The following is a 7,322-nucleotide window of genomic DNA, read 5'->3' as shown; positions in this document are numbered from 1 at the left end:
CTGATCCAGCAGTTCCCTTGGCTCTGCCCCTGTCGTCAGCTGCCCCTAGGATAACTCTGAGCCCTAGCCACTTCTCTGGTAGATTTCCCTATTCCCCCACTACAGTCACACCTGAATAAGGCAACTCAGACCTTTCAGAGATGTGTCCTGAACCTCTTGTTTTCTGAAATACCTATCTGGTGGTTGTGAGACTTAAGGCCAGCGTCCCCGAGAGACTTTTTCTATTTCTCCTAGTAAACCTAGACTCATCTTCTGTCACCTTCAACTCTACTCCAATTGTGTTCTTTCAACCCAGACCTCTGACCCTGCTTTTTACTTCTGCCGTTTCATCCTCGCTCCTGCTTCCTTTCCTAAATCCATACGTCTCTTTTGGCCTTCCTAGCCCTGGGCCAAGTTCCTTCCTCTTTGCTCAGTTTTTACCCCTTTCCTTCATTCTCCCATCCAACTTTCAGTCCTTCCTTTCTCACGCCCCAGTTAGCAGCATCTGAAAATTCGAAAGGTTTGTTACTCGTCTATTAATTGTATTCCATTTACTTATTCAGTTCTATACCTGTCTTACCTGTGTATGGAAGAACAGCTGGTAGCCAAGGTGGCACCAAGAATCCTAGCAGCTCTCACTTGACGTATCCGTAGTAGTCGGCAATTTCCATTTCGTTTTCCCTCTCGGTGAAAAATTGCAGCTTGCCCGAAGAGGTGTATCTGGCAGCATTCTCCCGTTGTTGTTGAGCCCGCCTCTTCATGGCCTCTCGCTCTGGCCTCTGCTCTTGTTCGATGGGCTTTGACATGACTGGCTCAGGCACGTTGGGTTCCCTCCATGGAACTCGTTGCTTGCTGAAGTCTTGGAGTAGAAATTGGGTTTGGAGCTTGGGTGGGGACTGGCGCTTATTCACAGCAGGGGGAACAGGCTCCCGCTGGAGAGGAGCGCCAGATGAAGTTTTGGAGGGTGCAGGCCTAGGAGCAGCAGACTGAGGGACACGAGGCTGGGTATGGTTGGTCCAAGCCGGTTGGGTTGGGTTGGTCACAGTTGGCTGAGCTGGTTTGGCGGGGCCTGGCAAAGAGGCAGGAGCTGGCTGGTGGGATGAATTGGCTGCAGCAGGTTGAGCTGAGTCAGTAGAACCAGGCTGGGCACGGTAAGCCCCAGCAGGCCGATGTGAGGCCAGAGACTGTGGCCTCCGAGGAGCGGGTCGAGCTTGAGGCTTGTCCCAGGCAGAAAAAGGCAGAGGTATCAACTTGACCTTCCCAGGAGGAGGCCGCTCATACTGGGCTGGAGACGGACACTCTGTTTCAGCACTGCTGTCTGGTTTCTGGGCTTGGACTTGCGTTTTCTCAGGACCCTTCCCCTCACGTGGGGTATGCCGCCATGGCTGGATAGCTGGGGGTGGCTGGGGGTCTTTGGGGTTGCTTGACTTTCCCAAGAGCCGACAGGAAGAGAGCCCAGTTTTCGTCTCATTCTTCTTCCCCAGCGCATGAAGAACCTTCACAGACTCCAGCATGCGCACGCCAAGGGAGGTTCGAGGCTTTTGAAAGCTCTGTTGGAGAAGCTCAGTTTGGTGTTCCTTTCGCTTCGTGTGGGGGATTGCTGGCTTCTCTTCTGCCTTGACTTTGTTCCCTGACTGCTTGTTCTCCTCAGCCTTGTTTCTCCCTCTGGTCCTTTTGGTCTTTTCCTGCCCGTGGCTCTTAGTTTTGCTGATCTTTCTGGATGCAGCTTTCTGAGGTTTGCCTTGAGAGTGCTTGGCCGTGTTCACAGGAGCCCTGTCACTGACTGCAGCGTGGCATATAACCACTTCTCCCCCTAACAGGCACTCTGGATTCTTTGGCTGGATTTTGGCCTTGGGAGCGCCACTGATAGGCTCAGAGGCTTTCTGTTTGTTCTTCCTGGGTTGATCAGAGGGAACCTTTATGACACTTGGCTTTTCCTGCACCGGATTCACCTTAATGGCTCTGGTGTCTTTAGCTTTGATCACGTTGGGACCTTGGGATTGATCAAGATCTTTCAAAGGATTAAAGAGCTGGGGAAGGTGAATATCCTCCGCCAGTGTAGTAATGTCTGCAAGACCACTGCTAGGTTCAATCCCATTTTCAAGTGTCCCTAGGTCCTGACGACTCCGGCTGTTCTCTCCCAGATCAGCATTTTCAGAACCAGGCTGCTCCTCTTGGCTGAGGGGATCGGTGCAGGCCAGCGGCTGGTGAATATCAGGGATTCCTAAAGGGAGTAGTGGAGGATCTTGGTTCTCTGTTGGGATCTGGTAGGCATCCAGAGGCTTTGAAAGCTTGGTTTTGATATCATCCACGTGCTTACTCTCTATTTGTCCCTGGCTTGGAGCTGGAGGCAGGGCCAGGAGACGCCTGGCACTCTGGACTGGAGCTGTCACTGAAATGTCCCCAAGTTCAGATGGTGGGTTACTCTCAAGTATGTGGCTGTTTCTGCTACTGCAGGACTTGGGGAGTTCTTGACTTTGTGTCACACAAAACGTCTGGCTTGGAGGTTGCAATCCCAGGGAATTTTTCATCACCAGGGGGGAGGTCTCCATCCCTACAAAGGGATCAAGGGAGAAGTCAGTCCCTGGTAAGTGAGATGCTCCCCCTAAACACCAACACAGCAGTCGTGTACCTTTCAAGGGGTTCAGGGGCAAGATGGGCAAGGCATTTCTACTAACTCTTCTTAAGGATCACGGACGGTGCCCTATGCTACGAGGTAAGCGGTGACTGTTGTAATTCTTACTGGTGAGCCTTTCCTGTCGCTGATTCTCGGCTCGCTTTGTATTTCATAGGACTGTTATAAGTCCAATACAAAATGAGTCTTATTTTTAAAAACCTGAAATGTTTTACAAAGCCTAGCATTCTCATATAGGGTCCTTTCCATTCTCCCCACTTTCCCGAGAGGCCAAGAACACGTCACACCATGAACTAGGAGAGGGGGTAGAGCCCTTGCTGATGAAATACATCAACAAAGACAGAGTCTTAGCCTGCTTGCTCTCTGGACAGGATCTCGGACCACAAGGTCTTCAATCCTGGTATAAATGAAGGAAGTGAGGACAGTTCAACTGGCACTCTCATAACAAGAGTTCTGAAACACCTTCCGAAGAGACTATAGCAGTAGATGAGGGAAGGGAGTGCTACAGTGTGGCAGTACAGGGGGAACGATCGGCTACAGCAGTGAAAAGTGTGGTACCGATTGGTGTGCTCTCGGGGTTCTTGTACATGTAGCATAGATGACCTCTACAGTGGCCCTCCCACCGTCCCACCTGCATTAGGTGTTCTTTTTTTTTGTAATTTATGTTTATGTATTTATTTACTGTTTGAACTTATTTATTCTACGTATTTATTTTTTTGGCTGCACTGGGTCTCTCATTGCTGTGCACGGGCTTTCTCTAGTTGGCGGCTAGCGGGGGCTACTCTTGGTTGCGGTGTGTGGGCTTCTCATCGCGGTGGCTTCTCTTGTTGCGGAGCATGGGCTGTAGGCACGTGGGCTTCGGTAGTTGAGGCTCACGGGCTCTAGAATGCAGGCTCCGTCGTTGTGGCACATGCGCTTAGTTGCTGCACGGCATGTGGGATCTTCGCAGACCAGGGCTCGAACCCGTGTCCCCCGCATTGCATTGGCAGGCGGATTCTTAACCACGGCGCCACCAGGGAAGCCCTAGGTGTTCTCATAGAGAGTCTAAAAACAGAGGGCACTGAGCGAAGGTAGTGGTTATTAAAGGCTCAGGATCTAAATTCTACCTGCCTCTACACCCCTTCCCAGCTGTCGATTTGACCCCATTTTTGAATGCCGACCTCATTCTTCAACTTTCTCTGGCGTTTGTTATACTCACCTTGAAAACTTGTTTCTGTGATGCGTTGAGCAGACACAGGGTGGCAGACTGCAGAGGTGGAAGCTGGTGGTCGGATATTTGTGGGCTGAATCTCCTTCAGTCCCATTCCCATTTCTGGTTGCCCAGAGGCCCGACTTCCTGTGTATGACGCCGAGCCGTAGGATTGCGGGCAGGAGCCAAGTTCTCCATACAGTAAAGACCCCAGTGTGCCTTGGTTATAGTAATATACCTGGCTTCCTTCCTGGCAGGGAAGTGGCAGGCGGCTATGCCCCTGATTTGTTCGTGGGCCTCCTGATCCAGCAGTTCCCTTGGCTCTGCCCCTGTCGTCAGCTGCCCCTAGGATAACTCTGAGCCCTAGCCACTTCTCTGGTAGATTTCCCTATTCCCCCACTACAGTCACACCTGAATAAGGCAACTCAGACCTTTCAGAGATGTGTCCTGAACCTCTTGTTTTCTGAAATACCTATCTGGTGGTTGTGAGACTTAAGGCCAGCGTCCCCGAGAGACTTTTTCTATTTCTCCTAGTAAACCTAGACTCATCTTCTGTCACCTTCAACTCTACTCCAATTGTGTTCTTTCAACCCAGACCTCTGACCCTGCTTTTTACTTCTGCCGTTTCATCCTCGCTCCTGCTTCCTTTCCTAAATCCATACGTCTCTTTTGGCCTTCCTAGCCCTGGGCCAAGTTCCTTCCTCTTTGCTCAGTTTTTACCCCTTTCCTTCATTCTCCCATCCAACTTTCAGTCCTTCCTTTCTCACGCCCCAGTTAGCAGCATCTGAAAATTCGAAAGGTTTGTTACTCGTCTATTAATTGTATTCCATTTACTTATTCAGTTCTATACCTGTCTTACCTGTGTATGGAAGAACAGCTGGTAGCCAAGGTGGCACCAAGAATCCTAGCAGCTCTCACTTGACGTATCCGTAGTAGTCGGCAATTTCCATTTCGTTTTCCCTCTCGGTGAAAAATTGCAGCTTGCCCGAAGAGGTGTATCTGGCAGCATTCTCCCGTTGTTGTTGAGCCCGCCTCTTCATGGCCTCTCGCTCTGGCCTCTGCTCTTGTTCGATGGGCTTTGACATGACTGGCTCAGGCACGTTGGGTTCCCTCCATGGAACTCGTTGCTTGCTGAAGTCTTGGAGTAGAAATTGGGTTTGGAGCTTGGGTGGGGACTGGCGCTTATTCACAGCAGGGGGAACAGGCTCCCGCTGGAGAGGAGCGCCAGATGAAGTTTTGGAGGGTGCAGGCCTAGGAGCAGCAGACTGAGGGACACGAGGCTGGGTATGGTTGGTCCAAGCCGGTTGGGTTGGGTTGGTCACAGTTGGCTGAGCTGGTTTGGCGGGGCCTGGCAAAGAGGCAGGAGCTGGCTGGTGGGATGAATTGGCTGCAGCAGGTTGAGCTGAGTCAGTAGAACCAGGCTGGGCACGGTAAGCCCCAGCAGGCCGATGTGAGGCCAGAGACTGTTGCCTCCGAGGAGCGGGTCGAGCTTGAGGCTTGTCCCAGGCAGAAAAAGGCAGAGGTATCAACTTGACCTTCCCAGGAGGAGGCCGCTCATACTGGGCTGGAGATGGACACTCTGTTTCAGCACTGCTGTCTGGTTTCTGGGCTTGGACTTGCGTTTTCTCAGGACCCTTCCCCTCACGTGGGGTATGCCGCCATGGCTGGATAGCTGGGGGTGGCTGGGGGTCTTTGGGGTTGCTTGACTTTCCCAAGAGCCGACAGGAAGAGAGCCCAGTTTTCGTCTCATTCTTCTTCCCCAGCGCATGAAGAACCTTCACAGACTCCAGCATGCGCACGCCAAGGGAGGTTCGAGGCTTTTGAAAGCTCTGTTGGAGAAGCTCAGTTTGGTGTTCCTTTCGCTTCGTGTGGGGGATTGCTGGCTTCTCTTCTGCCTTGACTTTGTTCCCTGACTGCTTGTTCTCCTCAGCCTTGTTTCTCCCTCTGGTCCTTTTGGTCTTTTCCTGCCCGTGGCTCTTAGTTTTGCTGATCTTTCTGGATGCAGCTTTCTGAGGTTTGCCTTGAGAGTGCTTGGCCGTGTTCACAGGAGCCCTGTCACTGACTGCAGCGTGGCATATAACCACTTCTCCCCCTAACAGGCACTCTGGATTCTTTGGCTGGATTTTGGCCTTGGGAGCGCCACTGATAGGCTCAGAGGCTTTCTGTTTGTTCTTCCTGGGTTGATCAGAGGGAACCTTTATGACACTTGGCTTTTCCTGCACCGGATTCACCTTAATGGCTCTGGTGTCTTTAGCTTTGATCACGTTGGGACCTTGGGATTGATCAAGATCTTTCAAAGGATTAAAGAGCTGGGGAAGGTGAATATCCTCCGCCAGTGTAGTAATGTCTGCAAGACCACTGCTAGGTTCAATCCCATTTTCAAGTGTCCCTAGGTCCTGACGACTCCGGCTGTTCTCTCCCAGATCAGCATTTTCAGAACCAGGCTGCTCCTCTTGGCTGAGGGGATCGGTGCAGGCCAGCGGCTGGTGAATATCAGGGATTCCTAAAGGGAGTAGTGGAGGATCTTGGTTCTCTGTTGGGATCTGGTAGGCATCCAGAGGCTTTGAAAGCTTGGTTTTGATATCATCCACGTGCTTACTCTCTATTTGTCCCTGGCTTGGAGCTGGAGGCAGGGCCAGGAGACGCCTGGCACTCTGGACTGGAGCTGTCACTGAAATGTCCCCAAGTTCAGATGGTGGGTTACTCTCAAGTATGTGGCTGTTTCTGCTACTGCAGGACTTGGGGAGTTCTTGACTTTGTGTCACACAAAACGTCTGGCTTGGAGGTTGCAATCCCAGGGAATTTTTCATCACCAGGGGGGAGGTCTCCATCCCTACAAAGGGATCAAGGGAGAAGTCAGTCCCTGGTAAGTGAGATGCTCCCCCTAAACACCAACACAGCAGTCGTGTACCTTTCAAGGGGTTCAGGGGCAAGATGGGCAAGGCATTTCTACTAACTCTTCTTAAGGATCACGGACGGTGCCCTATGCTACGAGGTAAGCGGTGACTGTTGTAATTCTTACTGGTGAGCCTTTCCTGTCGCTGATTCTCGGCTCGCTTTGTATTTCATAGGACTGTTATAAGTCCAATACAAAATGAGTCTTATTTTTAAAAACCTGAAATGTTTTACAAAGCCTAGCATTCTCATATAGGGTCCTTTCCATTCTCCCCACTTTCCCGAGAGGCCAAGAACACGTCACACCATGAACTAGGAGAGGGGGTAGAGCCCTTGCTGATGAAATACATCAACAAAGACAGAGTCTTAGCCTGCTTGCTCTCTGGACAGGATCTCGGACCACAAGGTCTTCAATCCTGGTATAAATGAAGGAAGTGAGGACAGTTCAACTGGCACTCTCATAACAAGAGTTCTGAAACACCTTCCGAAGAGACTATAGCAGTAGATGAGGGAAGGGAGTGCTACAGTGTGGCAGTACAGGGGGAACGATCGGCTACAGCAGTGAAAAGTGTGGTACCGATTGGTGTGCTCTCGGGGTTCTTGTACATGTAGCATAGATGACCT

Source organism: Balaenoptera borealis (genome assembly GCF_965194805.1).
Source record: "Balaenoptera borealis genome assembly, contig: HAP1_SCAFFOLD_1188, whole genome shotgun sequence".
Taxonomy (NCBI): Eukaryota; Metazoa; Chordata; class Mammalia; order Artiodactyla; family Balaenopteridae; genus Balaenoptera; species Balaenoptera borealis.
This window is presented reverse-complemented; position numbering follows the sequence as displayed.